This window comes from Notothenia rossii (assembly GCF_949606895.1).
Source record: "Notothenia rossii genome assembly, contig: scaffold_54, whole genome shotgun sequence".
NCBI lineage: Eukaryota > Metazoa > Chordata > Actinopteri > Perciformes > Nototheniidae > Notothenia > Notothenia rossii.
This window is the reverse complement of record NW_027639588.1, coordinates 243,044-265,639: the sequence shown is the minus strand read 5'-3', so window position 1 is coordinate 265,639 and position 22,596 is coordinate 243,044. Positions and strand designations below refer to the sequence as shown.

The following is a 22,596-nucleotide window of genomic DNA, read 5'->3' as shown; positions in this document are numbered from 1 at the left end:
TCCAGATCACGAGAGGTGAAGAAGTCGTTTAACAGGAACGTCTTGTTTGCTATTGACCTAGCGTTTAGCAAAGACATGCAGAGTTTTGTCTCCGGAGGTGCCGAAGGTGTAGTGCGTCTTAGCGGACGAAGATGTGTGTGTTGAACGCCGCGCGGACCGGGAGCAGTCAGTCGGGCAGGAGGAGCTGCCAGCGGGCCCAGCAGAGGCCGCAGTTCTGGAAAGACAGGGCGAAACCATCGATCCCTCACATGGCGTGCAGCGGGAGGGCCATGACATCTGATGCGTGGATAAGTCCCAGAAGAAGCCGTCAGGTGTGCTTTTTGATGGACAAGCGCGCCACCACGCTTTCCCCGTCGTCTAAAGTGCTTTCGGTGAAGCAGGATGCAGGGCAACCGGCGCAGGTAGGTGGGAATATCTGACAGTAGAGGGGGGGGGGAGTCGATTTACGGTTGCCAGATGTAGGTTTAGGCAGCAGTATAAACTCCAATGAGGGTCTTAGGTGGAGGAGAGCTTGGCGATCATAGACGAGCAGAGCAGAGACATTCTGACAAACAGGATAGCTAAAGGCAGATAGCTGAGGGAGCGGCTACTGAAAGATAAAGGACTTGGAAAGTGGGAAGATACATTTAAAGGTACGTTTCTGGTTTGGTTATTTAAACTGATGATTAGGTTTTATATCATCGCTGGCCTATTGAATAAGCTGATGAAGAAAAATGCTTTAGTTTTTTTTTTATTCAACTTAGTTTATAAACTTATCATACAAAATACAATGTGATACATGACTGTAATTCACTGCATCTTCTTTTACCCAGAAAAGTCTGTTATCAAGCTGCGGGAGTTCAATGATGGTGTTCTGACTGAGATGGGCATAGAGTGAGTATCATCCCTTGTCAAACCAGGTTTAACATCATGAAAAGAAGGAAGTATGTTGCACATTTTCCTGAAGCAGTGGCACTCATTTGGTGCAACAACATCCCCCTGGCTTGACTTTTAACTTATAACCTACTATGCTTTTGTTCAAGATTTCTTTAGTCAAGCTGACGATCGTCAGAAAATCTTGGAAATTATTGTATCGGTAGCTGGGGAGCCATCAGCTCCCAAGGTGATATAATATTTTGTTTTATTTATTGCATCACACTCCATGTTCAGGGCCTTCAGAAGAAATGGAGCTTGTTTAGTTGTACTCTTTAGGGTCATCATTTGAAAGGTTTTTTGTTGTGTTAGGTGTTTAATGATCCAATCCACGGACATATGGAGTTGCACCCTCTTCTTGTCAAAATCGTCGACACGCCTCAATTCCAGAGATTAAGATACATCAAGCAGCTGGGAGCGGGCTATTTGGTTTATCCTGGAGCCTCCCACAACCGCTTTGAACACTCAATTGGGTATGTCCAATGTGTGTTAATGTTATCCGAAATCAATATTAAGTGAAGACTTGTTTGCTTTAAATGAACTGTATTTAAATATGGCAGCACCTAATAAACAGTTTAAAACAAATTGAATCTCCTATTTTGCAGAAGGACACTCAAGTGGTAATTGTGTGATGACTTTTTATTGTTGTGTGCTCTATGCTTTGGTGAAGGGTGGCGTACTTAGCAGGAGAGCTTGTGAAAGCTCTGAAGGAAAAGCAGCCGGAACTCGGCATCACTGACAGAGACATCCTTTGTGTTCAGATTGCTGGGCTATGCCATGACCTGGGTGAGTGAAACACACCTTTCACTTCAATATGTGATACGGTTTTAAAAGAATAATTCATCAACAAAATTACCATTTGCATATAACAATTACTAACCCTGTATTAACTTTTTAATTATTGAAGTTTTTCTTACACCTGGAAGGTGAGCAGTTATTATTCCTATTGTCTGTAATGTGTGACATTATACCCAACAACAGAAATAAGACACATTTATAAAACACAGCCAGCAGCTGCATGTCATGATCTGATCGTGTTTTTTCAATCTGTGATTTTGACTGTTACCGTATTGCAGTACTACATGGTACAATTGTTTGTCTTCCGCCTTAAAGTCAAAACTGCTCCACCACTTGAACATCTTCTCAAAGATTGTAGGTCACCCCTGTGAGGAATTCTATGAATCAACCTACCATAATACCGTAGTGAGGCTGGCCATCAACATCTCTGATCCCCAACATGTTCTGAACAGTGAATATGAATTGTTACCATGAAGTCGGAGGTACAGGGTCCCACGATTTAATAAAGTTAGACTGAAGCACTCCTTTGTGCACCAGTCCATCCTCAAATTAAATACAGAGCTCAATCCCAGGTCAAATGTGTGCTTCAGGGTCTTGAGCATGTTTTCTCTTCAGTGATTGGTATGTTAAATGTTTGTTTCCTTGTATCGTGTCTTAATATTTGTTCGTGTTTGATGTTGCAAATGGAGCTGCTATGATGCAATATAAAGTAGTATCTATACCTCACTTTACAGCCCCTCCCACTTTTGGGGAAACCAACGCTGTCATTTGAACGGCGATCAAGCCTGAAGCCAAAGAGATCTTCTGTTACTGTCCTTTCTTCTTAGAGGAAGTACAGAAACACGTAACTCTGGATTTGTTTTAATGTTTGAGGTGCAATAAACGACACAGCAGCTTTTTGGCATGTTAAAACTATTATTTTCTGCCTCGCTCATGAGAGTAACAGCTGGCGAAATGACAGCCTCGCCTACTGATTTTAATTTAACCATATATCGAGCCCGATTGTCGATTTCAAAGGTGTGCTCTAAAATGATATTTATAAATGACTATTATCATTATTATAAGCAAGACAATAAATGGCAAAGATATGTAGAAAATAAACTTATTTAAGATACGTTCATAACAAACGTAACGTGGGAGAAAATACGTTTCTTGCTAAACGTAATTGAGAATGCAGTTTAGTTCTGTGGGAACGTAATTTTTAGGAGACAGGGTTGTGCTAGCCCTGACAACACCGGTAAGCACACCTTCATCTAGGCTGCACTGTTTTACGTGTCCTGACTTGTAGTGGTTCTTTCCTCTATCTACACTCTTCTTGTCATCTTTGTAAAACGATATCAGACCGGTAATTGACACAGCCATGACTTCTAGTTAAATTCAGTGTGGCTAAAATGGAAAGCTTTGTTAAAATATGCAAGCGCGCGAAAGTCAAAGTCAGCTTTATTGTCAAAAATTCTACATGTGTTATACATCCAGAAATATCGAAATATCGTTTCCCACAGTGTAACATCATGTATACATAAAACAAAACAAAAAGGGCCTAGATAAACGTGGTATGCATTAAACAAAACAAAAAGGACCTAGATAACCGGGGTATATGTTAATAATATATTTCAAGTGTTCAAAGTGCAGTTTCAGTGCAAGTCAGTGTTGAGGCAGAACCTCTGCTTCGCGCGATCCTCTACGAGTTTGTTTTAAAAGAAGGAAAAGTCAAAGCACCAGGATAAGGGTTAAACAATAATCTGCTTTAATGGTGAAAACATACAATACATCACCTAATCACCTAATCACGAAGCACTCTGCAGAGTACTCCGGGCTCAGGTTCTACTACCGTGTGAGACACGTCTCAGGAACGGCAAGTCAAAAACAAGAGCGCCGATCTTCAAAATGATCACAACATTTATACACAGGTGGGGAGGAGTTTTATCGCTTGCTCTTCCCTAGCTATTTGTTATTGGCGGGTTCACTTCTGAGCGAGCTAGCCAGTGAGTTGGCAGTGTTCCATTGGTCGGTTTCACTTCTGGGCGGGACCCCAGGTAGTGAGTCCGCAGTTGTTGATTCCATCTGTTTCTTCTGTGCGCGCGTGTGTGTGTTTTTGTGTTTCTGTCCCTCAGGCAGTCCCCAAATCAATGATTTGGAGTCATGACAGAGGACTCTTTGACAGGACACATACTCATTCCCCCTAAACATCTTCAACACACATCCTATCATGTATCTTATCACACAGTCACATGTTTCCCCTCTGAAAGCTATGCTTGTATAGATTTACCAGTCATCATCTCATGACATCTTTAGGATTAGGTAAATAACAAAGCTTAACTGTTCCCATGGCCTAAGGCCTTCCCTGAACTTCCCTTCACCCCAAAGTCAGCGTACTTTAGAATCAGAAGGACCATTGTCTCTCTAACTTGTGTGTGACCCAATCATCTCCTGATCTGATAAGAGTCTTGCAGGAAACGCACGTACATTTCAACACACCAACATCCTTATAATTTCTTAACTAATGCATGCTGGACATGAATCACTAATTAACAGGACTTCAACTGCATTATATTTGAGGAAAATGTCCTTTGGCTTAATCAATAATAGTTTTAGCACTTAACAGAGGAAGCCAGAGACTCAGGGCCTCTTCAGAGGTCTGGGAACTGCAAAGCAGATGTCAAAAGTCATTTGTATTATGCCTAACCACAGATAGCCAAACGACCACCCTTTTGATTACACATAAAAGTGGAAGAAAAGACTATTGCGCTATATTTAAAAGAGGAAAAATTTACTTTGTCCCTTCAAATTTAACACACACGAATATATGAGGTGACATTAAAATGAATATACCAGATTGAACTTTCCTGCCATAACACGTTACTTTAATCCTTCAAATAATTCAAATAATACTTCATTTCCCCCTTTTGGTCTCGCCCCACGAGGGACCAACTCACGTAAGACATTTGAAACATAACTACTGTCATTCTTTGCTACTGTGTCTGTCCCCCAACCTTAAACCTTTGGGAACGGAACACAACTTTCAATTGTCAGTGAAGGAACTATCAGAGTGCGAACCTGAGTGCCAGACAGCAGTGTCCTTGTGTGTTGAACCATCCGGGCCCCCCCTCCCCCTCAAAGGATAGGGAGGGGGAGATGCGGCCTCTCCTTCAAAGGTGGAACTGATGAATCTGATCAGAGAGAAGTAGACTCCTCTGCTGCCTCGAGAAGTCCCCCAGCCCGCTGACAGCCGCTTCCGAGTCGTCTGCTGTAGGGATGTCCGTGAGGTCCTTCTCCTCCAGTCCGCTGATGACAGCTTCCGAGTCGTCTGCTGTAGGGATGTCCGTGAGGTCCTTCTCCTCCAGTCCGCTGATGACAGCTTCCGAGTCGTCTGCTGTAGGGATGTTTTAGTTGACGATAGCCAGGTCCGTCCTGATGTGTTTGGGCCGTTCCAGGTGATTTCCTCGCCGCACACTGGCTCCAGTAGTACCCGATGTCCCCCTTTTCTCCTAGGCGAACGGCATGAGATGTCCTCTGGGTCACTCAGTGGAGGCCGGAGAACCTGGGGTTGAGCCACCTTCAGCCAGACGAACTCCGCTGTGTCGGCCTCCTGCTCCTCGGGTCCCCTTTTTGGCGTCAGGAACCTGTGTGGAGAAATCTGATACCCACCCCTCCAGTCTACGCTCAGGGCTCCTGGGCCCTCAGGTGTTTGACCCACCACTGGTAGGCTGCTTGGAGCCTGTTGGTGGGGTATCTTAAAACAACAGCTGTCTCTCTCAGTAGCCCCTTGGCCACTGATTCTGCATCTGTGTTACCTGTTATAACTCAATCAATATTAGAAACATGTCCATATTTTTTAGGAAACCTCTCGTTTCCCTTGGAGCTCCAGAATAATGTGTTAGTCTAAAAACATGCTTGGTTAGTCATTGTTTTAGAATCATGCAGTTACACTGATCACATGCCGGTATTCATTCACACTCACACTGTCAGTCAGGGTCAAAGGTAATTTGGTCTCAGTCTTTTTGGCCATGTGTCGTGCTCTTCAGAGACTTTAATATTCTACTAGCTGGAGTTATACTAGTGACATCATTGTGTTGATGTCAACCAATGCAACAAAGTTTTTCTCGTGTTCGCAGCACCATTTTCTTCAGATGTTTAACAAACAAATTATCAATACACTTTATTAATATACCGCCCCTAGGAAACACAATACCTGACAAATGTTCATGCAAGGCATTCTTAAGTGAACCTGCAGAAAACGGCCTTTTGAATTAATATTCCAAATTAATCAATAATAATAACAATAATCCATTTTATCAATTTGTTTACCCTTAGATGTGAACATACCTCATAATGTTACATCAGGATGTTAAACTAAGGTTTGGCCAAATCAATCATTATTACTGTTTCAGATCTAACTGGTGGTTGAACAAACAAAACCTTTTTTTGTTTACATCATGCAAACCACTACCACATTTTCCAATTTCAGCATCAGCCTTGTTACTCTAAAGTTACGTCTTAAATAGGAATATTAGAAATGAAACAAATATTTAATCTTCAGAAATGTTCTTAACAAATGGAGAGTAATGCCATCTCTCTATCTAGTGAATAGCCAACATATTAAAAAAATGTCAGATATACAAAAATAAGCCTAAATATTCTTTTACTATTAAAGTCTAAAGCTAGACCTAATCTAAAAACAAAACAAAACTGGACTTGTGTTCTTGTTATGTGTTCTTCAAAATACATTAGTAAATACCTTGTGAAGTATTCACAATAGGCATGGGCGGTATCATTTTTTTCATACCGTCATACCTTGCTGACATCATACCGTGGTATACGGTATATGAAGGTATCAGTCCCAATTTAAGGGGTAATTTCTCCCCCAAAAATTTGTTTTACTCACTATATCAACAGCCCCACCAAAAATATTTTCCACCAGCCGCCACTGACGGTATGACTTGGGTCGACTTGAGTGAGGTGGCGTTCGGCGGCAAATAGATTTTTCGAACGGTATATTATATGTTCGGTGTAAAATGCAGCCCGAGCCGGTAGACGCTCGCAAAGTGCCGCGACGTGCGCGCAAGTGCAAAACAAGGGCTGCATACATGACACATTGTGCAAATGGCACATTTTGAGATCGGATACAGGACGCGTTAGTAGATGTCCGACGTTGTTTCCATAGTGAGCTAAGTTAACAATATATCATCATACATAAACATTTTCCGGGAGTAAATACTTGACTTATTGAATAAAGTTTGCTATATTCACTAACTAGTTTGGCAATATTATTCCGTGCATGTGTTAAAAACCTTATTTCCATTTGATTCATTGGATTACTCGCGTGAATGTTTAGCACGTAAATGCTTTCGTTTTTAAAACCGTCCGACCTCGACTACAAAATCATCAACCAGTTGCATAGGATTAAAAAATGTAGAGACGTGCGCTTAGATTCCTATGAACCTAAGAATTGTTATTCTGATTTGTTCCGGATGGCTTCTGAAAACAGCCACTGAACATCCCCAACGAGTCTTAGCCGTCTACTTTTGAAAAAAGTACGGGGCCTTTCACCGTCTTCTTACACACCACACCTCGTTGATTCACTTTTATTTTATATAACTTTCCTACCTATCTAAAATATGTATTGCATATTCCACCGTAACAACTATGACACCGGAATATGTCTCTGACAACTCTAAAATTTAGTTTAGCCAATTTCAGACCTTTGATAGAAACAGGCTTGTCTGCTTACCTTTCAATTGTAGGATCCTCGTTTTAGTTGTCAGAGATTATTCTAGGCCTCTTCTCCGGACCATTCGTCCGCTGGCTGCTGATTTTCCTCTAAAAAACCCTACTCATGACGTCACCACGTCTGTATGTCGGCACGTCGCCACCTCATGACGTCATCACGTCGGGATTCACCAAATTGTTGAGGCAGAACCTCTGCTTCGCGCGTTCCTCTATGAGTTTGTTTTAAAAGAAGGAAAAGTCAAAGCACCAGGATAAGGGTTAAACAATAATCTGCTTTAATGCTAAAAATATATAATACATCACCCAATCACCTAATCACCTAATCACGAAGCACTCTGCAGAGTACTCTGGGCTCACGTTCTAACAACGTGTGAGACACGTCTCAGGAACGGCAAGTCAAAAACAAGAGCGCCGATCTTCAAAATGATCACAACATTTATACACAGGTTGGGAGGAGTTTTATCGCTTGCTCTTCCCTAGCTATTTGTTATTGGCGGGTTCACTTCTGAGCGAGCTAGCCAGTGAGTTGGCAGTGTTCCATTGGTCGGTTTCACTTCTGGGCGGGACCGCAGGTAGTGAGTCCGCAGTTGTTGATTCCATCTGTTTCTTCTGTGTGTGTGTGTGTGTGTGTGTGTGTGTGTGTGTGTGTGTGTGTGTGTGTGTGTGTGTGTGTGTGTGTGTGTGTGTGTGTGTGTGTGTGTGTGTGTGTGTGTGTTTCTGTCCCTCTGCCCTCAGGCAGTCCCCAAATCAATGATTTGGAGTCATGACAGAGGACTCTTTGACAGGACACATACTCATTCCCCCTAAACATCTTCAACACACACACACATCCTATTATGTATCTTATCACACAACAGTCACATGTTTCCCCTCTGAAAGCTATGCTTGTATAGATTTACGAGTCATCATCTCATGACATCTTTAGGATTAGGTAAATAACAAAGCTGTTCCCATGGCCTAAGGCAGGGGTCTGCAACCTTTTTGACCGAAAGAGCCATTTTGCTCCTTTTTACAAAACATTATTTTGTCTGGAGCCGCAAAACATATTTAATTGCTTGATAGCTAATAAAGTTGTATTTATTGTTATATCAGACAAAAACATGTTTTTTTTGCATTTATTAGGCTATTTATTACATTATATAAAACGGTTAACCTCTAATAAGAAACAAAGAACTCCTATAAGGAGAATTCGAAATAATACACAGGCCTACTTTAAAATAAATTAAACACAGCACTTGAGGAGTCATCTGCACATTTGAAGGAAAAAAAAATATTATTAAAATGGGCCCACTTTGAAATAAATAAAACATATAGCTGCACCCTAAAAAGAGTTAAAGGTAGGGTAGGTAAGAAACCAGCTCGAGTGCGCTAGAATTTGAAAATACACAACCCGGAACAAATATGCCTCTTCCTTCAGACTTTCTTACAGAGTCCCTCCTCCAACACACACGAACGCGCACATGACCAATGAGGGCACGAGATAAGTTTGTGCACAGATGGAAGGCTGACAGGCAGGTAGGCCATCCAATCATTTTTGCCCGGCCGGCTAAAATTATTGGTCGTGCTTTTTACAGCGCTACGGCTTCCACAGATTAATTTGTTTATGTATTTATTGTCAAAGCATTTAATATATTCATTGCTATCGGGACGTTAAGAGAATTCCATGGAATATAACAAAAACTGTTTTCTGAAATAAATGACATACCCCATTGAATTATGACTGAAGATCGTCAGCTGTCTTCCTCTCCCATGTTGTTCCTCGACACGTAAAGGCTGCAGCACCTTTGACAACTTCTCTCCGCATATCAAACATACCGGTAAACCAGCATCGTTTGCTGTGAAAGCATATAACTCTGTCCGCACAGAATTAAATCCTGTGTTCCTCCGGTACTTTTCTTTGATTTATCCATAGTTCGCTCATCGAGCCGGGGGTCAGGTTATTCGCCTCCAAGAAAAGGCGCTCGCGCGGTACCGTAGCAGGATGTGACGCATATTTTAGTTGACCAAATTAAAACCGTTTTGTTTTTTATTTATGTGTCACAGTATCACCTCAAAATACAAGATACGAAACATTTTCAACCATGCAACAAAATATAAATAGTCCTACATATACTTTTATTTTATTTCCTTCTTATTTTTGTCTAAACTCAAGGGAGCCAGAGCAGAGGGCTTAAAGGGCCGCGGGTTGCCGACCCCTGGCCTAAGGCCTTCCCTGAACTTCCCTTCACCCCAAAGTCAGATTACTTTAGAATCAGAAGGACCATTGTCTCTCTAACTTGTGTGTGACCCAATCATCTCCTGATCTGATAAGAGTCTTGCAGGAAACGCACGTACATTTCAACACACCAACATCCTTATAGTTCCTTAACTAATGCATGCTGGACATGAATCACTAATTAACAGGACTTTAACTGCATTATATTTGAGGAGAATGTCCTTTGGCTTAATCAATAATAGTTTTAACACTTAACAGAGGAAGCCAGAGACTCAGGGCCTCTTCAGAGGTCTGGGAACTGCAAAGCAGATGTCAAAGGTCATTTGTATTATGCCTAACCACAGATAGCCAAAAGACCACCCTTTTGATTACACATAAAAGTGGAAGAAAAGACTATTGCGCTATATTTAAAAGAGGAAAAATGTACTTTGTCCCTTCAAATTTAACACACACAAATATATGAGGTGACATTAAAATGAATATACCAAATTGAACTTTCCTGCCATAACACGTTACTTTAATCCTTCAAATAATTCAAATAATACTTCATCAGTTGAAACGATCTTAAGTTGGCGTGACGTTGAAGTCGTGCGACCCTGCTGCTGTACTGGCTTGTAGTTCGTCTATAGCAGGGGTGTCCAAACTTTTTTTCCTGAGGGCCACATACAGAAAAATATACGAAGGACTGGGCCACTCACTAGACGTGAAGTATACTGCCTCACTTCTAATGCACTAATATTGGTAAAATCAATCAAATGCAGATAAATTACGTTTGATAATTGAACATGTTTGAAGAAAAAAAGCCTCCATCACAGCTCTCCATTAGTAGATTTTAATTTTGTTTTTTACAAATAAATAAATAATTGGGCTTGTTAACACATCAACTAATGTTTGTTAAAAAATTCAACTTTAATTGACTGAATTTATTAAGTATTTGGGCTTATTAACACATGAAAACTGTGTGTATATTTTTAACTCACCAGTAATGGGAAGAATGTTGCACTCAGTGGGAGCAGTGATGCTGCGCTTTGGTCTGAAGGATAGCTGGCAGGTCAGGAGTAAGTTTGGTGGTTGAGATGCGAAGGACGTCACAGAGATGGCTGTCGGTCATTCTGGTTCTCAATCTGCTTTTGTTCAGCGTTAACAGAGAAAATGTCTGCTCACAGATGTATGTTGAGCCAAACAGACTCATCATTCGTTTTGCGTGGCGTCTCATCAGAGGAAACTTGGCCTTTTCCAAGCTCCGGTAGAAGTCAGGTAGGGAGAGAAGCTGATGTTGATTCTTCAGAGAATCATCACACTGCATTTCAATCAGTTCTAATTGCAGACTCTCTTCCACTTCTTCTGCATCCATTGAAAACGGAGCCGCAAACAGTGTGATTTTCTTCTCAATGACAGAAAAATCTTGAAAGCGCCGACTGAACTCTGTAATGAGAGATGTGATCACAGACACATATTCTCCCATTTTAGCAGAGAGGGCATCTGGAAACGCGCATTTGATTTCGGTCAGCGTGGGGAAGTGCGCTACATTGAAGTTGCGCAGTTGTGACTCGAAGAGACGGAGCTTCGCACGGAATGCTTTCATGTGCGCATACAGCTGTGATACCAGCTGCTCTTTGCCTTGTAGTCTCTTGTTCAGGGTGTTGAGATGATCAGTGAGATCAACTAAAAAAGCCAGGTCTGCCAACCATAAAGGGTCACTGAGCTCATGCAGAGGTCTGCCCTTTTCTTTCAAAAACGTGTCGATATTTGATCTCAGGGAATAAAACCGCTGCAGCACAGAGCCACGGCTAAGCCAGCGCACATCAGAATGGTAGAGTAGGTCCCCGTATTCAGCATCGACATCAGAGAGGAACGCTTGAAATTCTCTGTGGTAGAGCCCTCGTGCCCGAATTATATTGACAGTTTTCACAACTGTGTTCATCACATCGCCAAGCTGGACTGACTTGGCACAGAGGGCTTCTTGGTGGATGATGCAGTGCATTTTGACAGCCTCCCCTCCGCTCTCTCGCACCTTGGCGCATACCATAGATGCCATTCCTTTGCGCTCGCCTGTCATTGCTGGAGCCCCATCCGTTGTTAGTCCACACAGCTTGTCCCATTTAAGTCCAATCGAGTCAATTGCATCTGACACAGCTTCAAAAATGTCCTTACCAGTTGTTGTCCCCTTTAGACTCCGAAGATCAAGCAGTTCCTCCGTAATGCAAAAATTATCATCAACTCCCCGCAAAAAGATTAACAGCTGTGCAGTGTCCGTGGCATCTGTACTCTCATCACATGCAATCGAGTAAAAATCACAAGCACAAGCTTTATCTGACACTTGCTGCTTTAAGTTAGCCGACAAGTCTTCAATTCGCCGCACAACCGTATTTCTAGACATGCTAACGTTGTTAAAATCCTGCATTTTCTCCGGGCACATTATTCCCACGACTTTAGTGAGGCACTGTTTGATGAAGTCACCGTCTGAGAAAGATTTCCCATGTAGGGCAATGAGTTGAGCTACTTCATAACTGGCTATTGTAGCATTTTCTTGAGCTTTGTTTGCACGGAAAAAAAACTGTTGCTGGGTTAGCAGGCTAGCTGTCATTTGCTTCACCTTCTCTTCCCGCTCGGCGCCAGTGTAGGACGTGAAGGTCTGATGTTTCGTCTCGTAATGTCGTCGTACATTGTACTCTTTCATAACGGCAACCGTTTCATTGCAAATCAAACACACACACTTCCCCTTGGTTTCTATGAAAAAATATTCATTTTTCCACCGAGTCTGAAATTTTCTGCACTCACTTGCGATCTTGCGTCTTTTTGGTTCCGCCATTTCTGGTGACCCTGAGCAAATTTTTTCTTTGATTGCTTGCTTTGTAGGGACGCTGCCTTGTTAAAGACAGTAGCTCCATCTAGTGTTGAAACTAAGAAGTACAATACAGTTAAACGCAAATATTATGTGTGGGCCATAGTCCATTATACTTTTAGACTTTGAAACGGGCCAATTAAAAATGGTTGGCGGGCCGCAGTTGGCCCGCGGGCCGTAGTTTGGACACCCCTGGTCTATAGCATAACATTAGTTAAAGTAGGGTTGACATGTGGAGATTATCCGGCTGAACAAAACGTGATCCCTCTCTTAAATGTGTGTCAACCACAGACCTTATTTCGAGCTATTTTCCAAAATCCTATGGAGAAATTGCATTGGTTTTTGACGAAGGAACCGGAAGAAGTTTACTTCCGGGTTTTATGACGCGTCACTGCAGTTCTCTATGAAATCGAGGGGACCTCCCACATAGTCCTTATTTGGTCATGTGTGTGTGTTAGGCTGCTGCATTGCCAAGACCGGAAGCAGCAGCCACTCTGGTGGCTACTATTAGCAGCTAACTTTTGCTCCGCGATTTTTACATAAAAATGGAATATAAATAATTCAAATTATTGCCCAGAAACTTTATCAACCTATGGATTAACCGATTCAGCCGCGTTTTTTTCTCGTTTTAATGCCATTGAACACGTCTTTTGATCAGATGAACAGCTACGGTGAGACGATCTCCCTAGAAGCTACGTAAAGGTACGTGTTGTGATGTCTGTCTTTGCTTCCCCTGTCGCAAGTTCGGATCTCTCAGTGATGATACTATATACACCTAAATAATCTGTGGAACCTCAGCTTTAATCGGATATCTTGTATGTGCAGCTACGATAAGTAATAAAGGTACTTTTATCTAGAGTTCTGGGCCAATGTCCGTTAGCATTTTTCGCTAAGGGGTCATTTAGATGCTTCTTATGAGACTTGTGTTTTGGTAATAATAGTTTATATCGTCAGTTAGCTGAGATTATTTCCGTTAATCTGGTATAACACATTAATAGGTTCTTAAATATTAAGATCCCCTGAGACACAGTGTCCTGAAAAAAAACAAAACAGGTTAGACTAGGACAGGTGACGATGAGGTGTCCTGGCTCACGGCAGTAATAGCACTCCCTGTTCTCAGCTGTTTTGGCGTTACCACGGGGAGGAGATTTTACCCTTCCGTCACCTGCCCCAGGATCACGGTGAACTTGAAGATAACAAACATTTCTATGAGTTATTACAAATTCATCTGCCAGTACCGCGGCAGCAGCAAGCGACGCAACTTTCTGCTCATTCAGATAGGTGACAATTTGATCTGACAGCTGATTTTTACATTCTTCCAATAGAATGAGCTCACGCATGTCCTCTATGGATGTGATTTTGCTGGCTTGACACCACCTATCAAAAAGGCCACCTTTTCCTCTCGCAAACTCTACATAGGTCTGGTTGACATTTTTCTTAACATTCCTACATTTTTGTCTGTATGCCTCTGGTACCAATTCATACGCTCGAAGGACAGTGGCTTTCACAACATCATAATCAAGGCTCTCCTCAATAGTCAGGGCATTACAGACTTCCTGAGCTTTACCCACCAATTTGCAATGCAACTACAGAGGCCACACTCTCTTTGGCCACTGCAGCATAATAGCGATGCGTTCAAAAGCATTAAAGTACGTATTGAAGGATTAAGTTGAATTATTTGAAGTATTAAAGTAACGTGTTATGGCAGGAAAGTTAAATCTGGTATATTCATTTTAATGTCACCTTATATATATTCATGTGTGTTAAATTTGAAGGGACAAAGTATATTTTCCCTCCCCAATATATTGAGGTGAAGTCTTTGTGTTTAGATAGGGATGCAAGCAGGGGACATCCTAATTTGGGGATAGCTCCAAAACTCTGGAATGTTTCCCTCATAAAAGAAGAGGGTGCGTTACACATGCTTAGGGCAAATGTATGTGTTTTCATTGCAGTAAATATATGTGCTGCATGATTACTGTTCAACTATACCTCTGTTTTTATTCTTTCATGTGCAGGTACTAAATGGCTACAAACATTGTGGAGAAATTAGCTTAAACATGTTTTATTACTCTATAGGAAAGGAAGCAGCTTTTATGACAGGGACGAGAGAGCTGGGGGAGGGAACATTCTTCTTGAGATTTTCAGCATGTCAATTATCAGGGAAATCTACTTGTTTTAAATAGATGTGTGTGGTTAATTACTTTGTATTAATAATAACAGTATGTGTAAAGGAAGCTGAAAATATACAATGTGAAACCTTTTATTTGAAGTAAAGATGTGAACAATAGCTCAAACAAATGGAAAGGCGGTAGGACAAATGAGTGTGTTCTCTATATTAGGCCTGTGTGAAGTTTGACTATTTGAAAAGCATCTCTAATACTGCTTAAGAGCATAGGTAATGTGTTCCTCGTTATTATTGATATGAAAGTGATTTACATGTATTACGTATATTTAGCCAACTATAACAACTATATCTTAAAACATACTTTTAACTTGTGTGTGGTAACCTGAGGGGGGAAGATGGACTCAGGGACAAAGGGCCATAAAGGGGATGTGTGTGTGCTGGCTGCAAGATGTGAAGTAAGATAAGGAAACTTGTTGTTTAGAGCAGGTTCATACCAGACACCAAAAGGTGTCTGTTCTTCGTCAAACTGAAAGAGACTTTTTGTTTCCGGGTTTCTTCTGCTGTGTCGCACTGATTGGGTGCGACAGGCCATGTGTTGGTCTCTCCCAATAAGATGACCTCTGGGGGAAAGCACGCACACACCTCCTCCTGTGTTTTAGTATGAAAGCCTGTGTTTTCCTTTGGTTCGCGCTCTTGTTTTTGACTGGCCGTTCCTGAGACCTGTCTCACACGTGGTAGAACCTGAGCCCGGAGTACTCTGCAGAGTGCTTCGTGATTCCTTTGTATTTGTATTGTTACCTTGTATCATTAAAACAAGATTATTGTTTCACTTGCATTCTGGTGTTTCTTAATCCCTTCCTTTTTACGAATTTACCCAGCTTATCAAACGACACGCGGAGACGAGGTTGGTTTTAAACATCCTCCAAATCTCCAACAAATGGTGACCCCGACGTGTCTGAGTGGGGTGTTTCCGGGGAAGAGACCACCAGCAGCAAGCGGACGAATGGTCCGGAGAAGAGGCCTAGAATAATCTCTGACAACTAAAACGAGGATCCTACAATTGAAAGGTGAGCAGACAAGCCTGTTTCTATCGAAGGTCTGTAATTGGCTAAACTAAATTTTAGAGTTGTCAGAGACATATTCCGGTGTCATAGTTGTTGCGGTGGAATATACAAATACATATTTTAGATAGGTAGGAAAGTTATATAACATAAAAGTGAATCAACGAGGTATGTAAGACGAAGGTGAAAGGCCCCGTACTTTTTTCAGAAAGGAGACGGCTGAAGACTCGTTGGGGGACGTCCAGTGACCGTTTTCAGACGGCATCCAGGAGACGAATCTGAATAACAATTCTTAGGTTCATAGGAATCGAAGTTGAGTTATAAGTAAAATCCAAAGGAGAGTAACGCAACCTTCAAAAAGCAATTTTGAAGTGACCGGACCTCATTAATCCTTTGTTCTGTGGGGGTTGAATCTATAAAGCCAAACGTCACGATAAAGAGTTCTGTAAGCCTGGGTTACGACTCCATGTCAGCGTCACATCGTTGAAAGACGGTGTTGAAGCGCGCTGAGAGGCTTGCTAAACTTGTTGGAATAAACATCGGACAATAAAAGCTGAATAGACTGTACGGAGAATATTTTATACATATAAAAGTGAATCAGCAAGTATTTCAGCGAAGGGTATTGAGTCTCTAACGGCTGGAAGGGTATAGAGTCCCTGGCCTAGTGGAGGTATGGGAGTCCTCACAGGCTATACTTGCTGGGGAAGCCAAGTAGGGTATCTAGTCTCTATCCATGGCTAAAGTGAATAACAAATCTGAGGTTAATAGGAACCAAAAGGTGCGTTATAAGTCTGTTGGGTTTAAACTCCCATTCTGTTGGAAGAAATATCGCATCTTAAAAGCTGGACAGACAGTAAGGAGGATATATTTCTTGTAAATAAATAGAATATATTATTGAACATGAAACAGCCTAAGTCAGATGAATAGATACGAAGTCATAATGAAAGGAGAATTTCAACGAGAGGAGCGTGAGTTAAGAGCTTACGAGAACAGTGGGTTCAAGCAGAAAAATTGAATAAAAGGATAGCAGAAGTGTTAATTGTTGAAACAAGCCCCCTTTTCCAAAAGAGGCTGAGAGCTACAGCAGGGGAGAGAGAAGGGGGTGTCAGTATTTGTCTGTGAGAGTTCCCCCCCCCCCTTTTTTCCTCTCGAGAGCAGCAGCAGCAGCCCGGAGTGTGTCTGCTTGCTTTTTTCTCTAGTGATCTGAAGTTGGAAGGAAATACATAGAAAATTAACAGATCAATGTGTGATTTGAAGTGGTAGATATATTGAAATAAATAAGGAACAATGATTTGCTGCTATTTAAACATAGTCTTTGAGGACTGATTGATACCGTTGCATTGCGTTGTGAATTTCATGGTATTTGTCTTAACTATAATGTACCCACATGCATGTGGTTTCTTTGTCCCAGTTCATTTTAAAGTCAGCCGCCTCATGGCTAAATCTAGTTGACCCCATGAGGTCAAGAGTCATTCTGTTAGACCACCATCTTCTGAAAGACAAATCATTGTTCTTTTGTCACATTTTGAATTAGAAAAGAGTTCATTTTGCTAGATCAATTTATCTATAAATGTTGTAGTGGGAGTTTTGTGTTTGCTAACATTTTTAGGAACGACAACACTAGGAGATGAGTAAACTCAAGAATCCGTGGAGTGTAAATACATTGAGAAAAACACATTTTTATACTCTAACTGTTTGCACATCATAGACAAGGAATTTAGACAATATAAATACATTTTCACCAAAAGTAATAAGTATAATGGAAAGTAGACATAGGCCTACACTTGAGTCAAATTATATTACTGTGATCTGATCAGTGTGCTCTGCAGGTTTACTATTGTTCTAAGTAACAGTGGGATTTAAAATATTGGAGAAAGTATGGAGATGTTCTTTCGTAGTGTGTGAAATATGCGAAGCTTGAAACAGGTATTTCAATTTATGGAAGAAAATGGTTTCCTGAAAGAGTCAGGTTGGGTAGATATGTAACAATGGATGAAACAATTTATAGAGGGAGTTTTTGTAATATCATTAGTAGACATTAATGGTGTTGTTTAGATGGCATTTAGCAACTAAGACAGATAGTATGATTAGAAAGAGACAGAGTGGAAAGGGTTGGATTGATTTAATCTCAGTGTGCTAGATTTCTTATAGATAATGCGTCCCGGGACCTGGACTCGCCCTCTGAGTTAGAAAGGCTACGACCCCGACCCTCCAAGCAGACAAAAGACCTAACCCAACAGGAGGCTCCTCCTTCTCCATCAAACAGACAGAGAACCGGAGCTGAACCGTCTCCACCTGAGGCATCCAGAACCAAACCGCTTGCTGACATACAGAAATACTCTCATCAGTCCCTCAGACAGGGCATGAAGCTGAGCCACGAGATTTGGCACAGGAGCAGAGTGGGGGACATGAGAGCAGAATCCGCCCTCCATAAAGCAGCAGAGAGACTGTAAAGGAGGAGATGAAATGCAAAGCAGTGCAAGAACAGTGGCATGATGTGCGCTGCAGATGTGACTGGGCCAACGGCTGCCTAAAACAGTTACAGCGGATGGATTCAAGAGCTGATGGACTGAAGAGAAGACAGAATCAGAGGAGTTGGCATAGTCGATTTGAAGTGAGGAGGTCGGGGTCACGGCTTAAGACAACCAGGGGAGGAGAAAAGGAGAACGGGAATGAGTGAGTTTACACATAAACACACTTATTCACAAAACGCGCATAGAAGACACCACATTTAAAGAACTTGAATTGACTTGATAAATAAGTAAAGATAAAAAGAGGTATTAACCATGAATTAATCGATTGGTAAATTCAAAATAGCAGTAAAGAGGAAACTATTAATGTAAAATGAGAAAATCATCCTAAAAACACACTGAGGGTTAAAGGGGGAGACATGAGGGAAATATGCACTACACTTTAAGCAGGGGGTGTTTTGGAGTAGCACAGTGTAGAACCATATTCTTCAATCTTTCCATCATATTAATAAATTATTCTTCAAGAGATTTTTATTCGTGTGAATAAAGCAGTGATCTCATTTGTTACAATATTGATTTCACCATTGTGGCATAGTTATTACCATAGGAGGGCTTTAGGATGGAAACTGTTTTTAATCCTTGGTAAAGTAAAGGGTGGTGGTTGCATGTTCGGACACCCAAGGTTCCACACACTGCTAAAGAGTTTAACATTGTTTTTAAGTAGACCAGAATTGAAGATAAATGAGTATAATGAGCTATGAAATGCAGAGCTACACAGATCCTAGTAATGTGTTGACTTAAGATAATAGTTATGTACACAAGTTTCTGAATTAGATTTATTAGACATTTTAATACTACTTAGTTGTAAATAAATTGCAGTAGTAGTAGTACTATTATGAAGTGAGTTTTGTACCAAGTTGCAGGAAATGTGGGAAGCAGCCGTCCCGATGACAAGTTAGAGATATCTGACTTAAAGTGGTAATCGTGAATTGATAAATGATGGCGCTCCATATAGGACTGATTTTTGTAGACAGAGGATACTGGCCTTTGCTGAAATATCAAAGTCTCTGCAGAGCACGACACATGGCCAATGAAACTGAGACCAAATGACCTTTGACCCTGACTGACAGTGTGACTTGAGAACAGCACTATCAATGACTGACTCTGGGGCTGACCAAACTTGACTTTACAACCTGACAGTGTGGGTGTGAATGAATTTCTGCATGTGATCAGTGTAACTGCATGATTCTAAAACAATAACTAACCGAGCATGTCTTTGGACTAATACATTATTTTGGAGCTCCATGGGAAACACAGGTTTCCTACAATTCCACACATTTGGAAAAACGCACATGTGACCCGTTTCTAATTCCCACAGGAGTTGGCAGTTTGCAAATGTAAAAGTCAAACTAAAATCTAAAGATTCTGTTTCTTTTAGGACTGCCAGCTGGAAATGAATACTTATTTTCCCTGGAGTGTTTCTGTGAAAAATGATGGATGTACTTTTGTGAATGATGTTTGGTATTTTCTTATAACCACTGGTTACCTGAAGGTTTTCTTCCCATACAGAAGTTTGTTACACATGTGTACATGTGCAAAAAGGGGGAGTGTGGGATATTTTCATTTAGGGACTGGAAGAAACCTGCCGCCCCAACTCAGATGTTCAATCTGACCATTGGTTGACAGTTTTAGATTTAACCTGCTCCATATCTGGGGATAAGATAATGTTTGATTAATGTTGACATGTTTCTAATATTGATTGAGTTATAACAGGTAACACAGATGCAGAATCAGTGGCCAAGGGGCTACTGAGAGAGGTAATTCCAGAATGAGAATGAGAAGGTGAACTGTGATAATGAAAACAATTTTGTAATATTTCAACAGGTATTAAAGTAACTGAGGTTTGAAGTGTAGAAAGAACATATTACAGCTAAGTTAAAACATAGTAATGTAATGAGAGAATTTAATTTAGACAACATCTTGTAACTAGCCTGGTAAAGAAGTAAAAGCCATAGACTGTTTAGATCATTATGGGGATGTACATTTAATTTAAATTCATAATAGAAAGACATTTGATGACAGTATGTTGGATTTCTGTATTCATTTTTCAGCTTGATAATATCCAAGCAGTGACAGGTAGAAGCAGTCTCGCCTGGAAATTATTCACTTTGTCAGTATCATGATTTTAGTTGTTTTTAATCCATAACATTAGTGTGTTCCATTACCAGAGACATTAGCAGTTAATATTATATTTAGATTTTAAATAGGATCTCAAGGATTTCATTTATAATAACACAGATGCTTGTCAGAAATTCAGAGCTATTGAGATATGTTATTTAGTTCACCTGAAGATGTTGGGGTTTATTTTGTTGACACAGGCCAAGTATTAGAATTCTGAAGCGGCCTACCAGTGGTGGGTCAAACACCTGAGGGCCCAGAAGCCCTGAGCGTAGACTTGAGGGGTGGGTATCAGATTTCTCCACACAGGTTGCTGACGCCAAAAGGCGGACCCGAGTAGCAGGAGGCCGACACAGCGGAGTTCGTCTGGCTGAAGGTCGTCAGGCCTACGTGACTCAACCCCAGGTTCTCTGGCCTCTACAGAGTGACCCAGAAGACATCTCATGCCGTCCGCCGAGGAGCAAAGGGGGACATCTGGTACTACTGGAGCCAGTGTGCGGCGAGGAACACTCCGGCTAGGACCTTGGAGGACATCAGGATGGACCTGGCTATCGTCAACGCGGACATCCCTACAGCAGACGACTTGGAAGCAGGCATCAGCGGACTGGAGGACTTCTCGAGGCAGCAGAGGAGTCTACTTCTCTCTGATCAGATTCATCAATTCCACCTTTGAAGGAAAGGCCGCATCTCCCCCTCCCTATCAGCTGCCCTTGTTGGCGTATTCCGCTGAAGGGGGGGGGGGGGGCCCTGATGATTCAACAACACGCAAGGATGCTGCTTTCTGGCACTCAGGCTCTCACTCTGACAGTTTCTTCACTGTCATTGGAGGTTGTTTTCTGTTCCCTAAGGTTTAATGAAGGGGGACAGACACAGTATCAAAGAATGACAGTAGTTTTGTTTCAAATGTCTTATGTGTGTTGGTCTCGTGAGGTGAGACCAAAAGGGGGAAATGAAGGATTAAGTTGAATTATTTGAAGTATTAAAGTTACGTGTTATGGCAGGAAAGTTAAATCTGGTATATTCATTTTAATGTCACCTTATATATATTCATGTGTGTTCAATTTGAAGGGACAAAGTATATTTTCCCTCCCCAATATATTGAAGTGAAGTCTTTGTGTTTAGAGAGGGATGCAAGCAGGGGACATCCTAATTTGGGGATAGCTCCAAAACTCTGGAATGTTTCCCTCATAAAAGAAGAGGGTGCGTTACACATGCTTAGGGCAAATGTATGTGTTTTCATTGCAGTAAATATATGTGCTACATGATTACTGTTCAACTACACCTCTGTTTTTATTCTTTCATGTGCAGGTACTAAATGGCTACAAACATTGTGGAGAAATTAGCTTAAACATGTTTTATTACTCTATATGAAATGGAAGCAGCTTTTATGACAGGGACGAGAGAGCTGGGGGAGGGGACATTCTTCTTGAGATTTTCAGCATGTCAATTATCAGGGAAATCTACTTGTTTTAAATAGATGTGTGTGGTTAATTACTTTGTATTAATAATAACAGTATGTGTAAAGGAAGCTGAAAATATACAATGTGAAACCTTTTATTTGAAGTAAAGATGTGAACAATAGCTCAAACAAATGGAAAGGCGGTAGGACAAACGAGTGTGTTCTCTATATTAGGCCTGTGTGAAGTTTGACTATTTGAAAAGCATCTCTAATACTGCTTAAGAGCATAGGTAATGTGTTCCTCGTTATTATTGATATGAAAGTGATTTACATGTATTAGGTATATTTAGCCAACTATAACAACTATATCTTAAAACATACTTTTAACTTGTGTGTGGTAACCTGAGGGGGGAAGATGGGCTCAGGGACAAAGGGCCATAAAGGGGATGTGTGTGTGCTGGCTACAAGATGTGAAGTAAGATAAGGAAACTTGTTGTTTAGAGCAGGTTCATACCAGACACCAAAAGGTGTCTGTTCTTCGTCAAACTGAAAGAGACTTTTTGTTTCCGGGTTTCTTCTGCTGTGTCGCACTGATTGGGTGCGACAGGCCATGTGTTGGTCTCTCCCAATAAGATGACCTCTGGGGGAAAGCACGCACACACCTCCTCCTGTGTTTTAGTATGAAAGCCTGTGTTTTCCTTTGGTTCGCTCTCTTGTTTTTGACTGGCCGTTCCTGAGACCTGTCTCACACGTGGTAGAACCTGAGCCCGGAGTACTCTGCAGAGTGCTTCGTGATTCCTTTGTATTTGTATTGTTACTTTGTATCATTAAAACAAGATTATTGTTTCACTTGCATTCTGGT

The 22,596-nt window shown here is 41.3% G+C and overlaps 1 long non-coding RNA gene across 1 annotated transcript; it reads left to right on the top strand.

Moving 5' to 3' along the window:
- Positions 1 to 1,032: 1,032 nt before the first annotated feature.
- Positions 1,033 to 1,699, top strand: LOC307027629. Its single transcript, XR_013804696.1, has 3 exons — positions 1,033 to 1,102; positions 1,225 to 1,385; positions 1,583 to 1,699. It is a non-coding gene; the product is annotated as an uncharacterized lncRNA (long non-coding RNA).
- Positions 1,700 to 22,596: the final 20,897 nt, after the last annotated feature.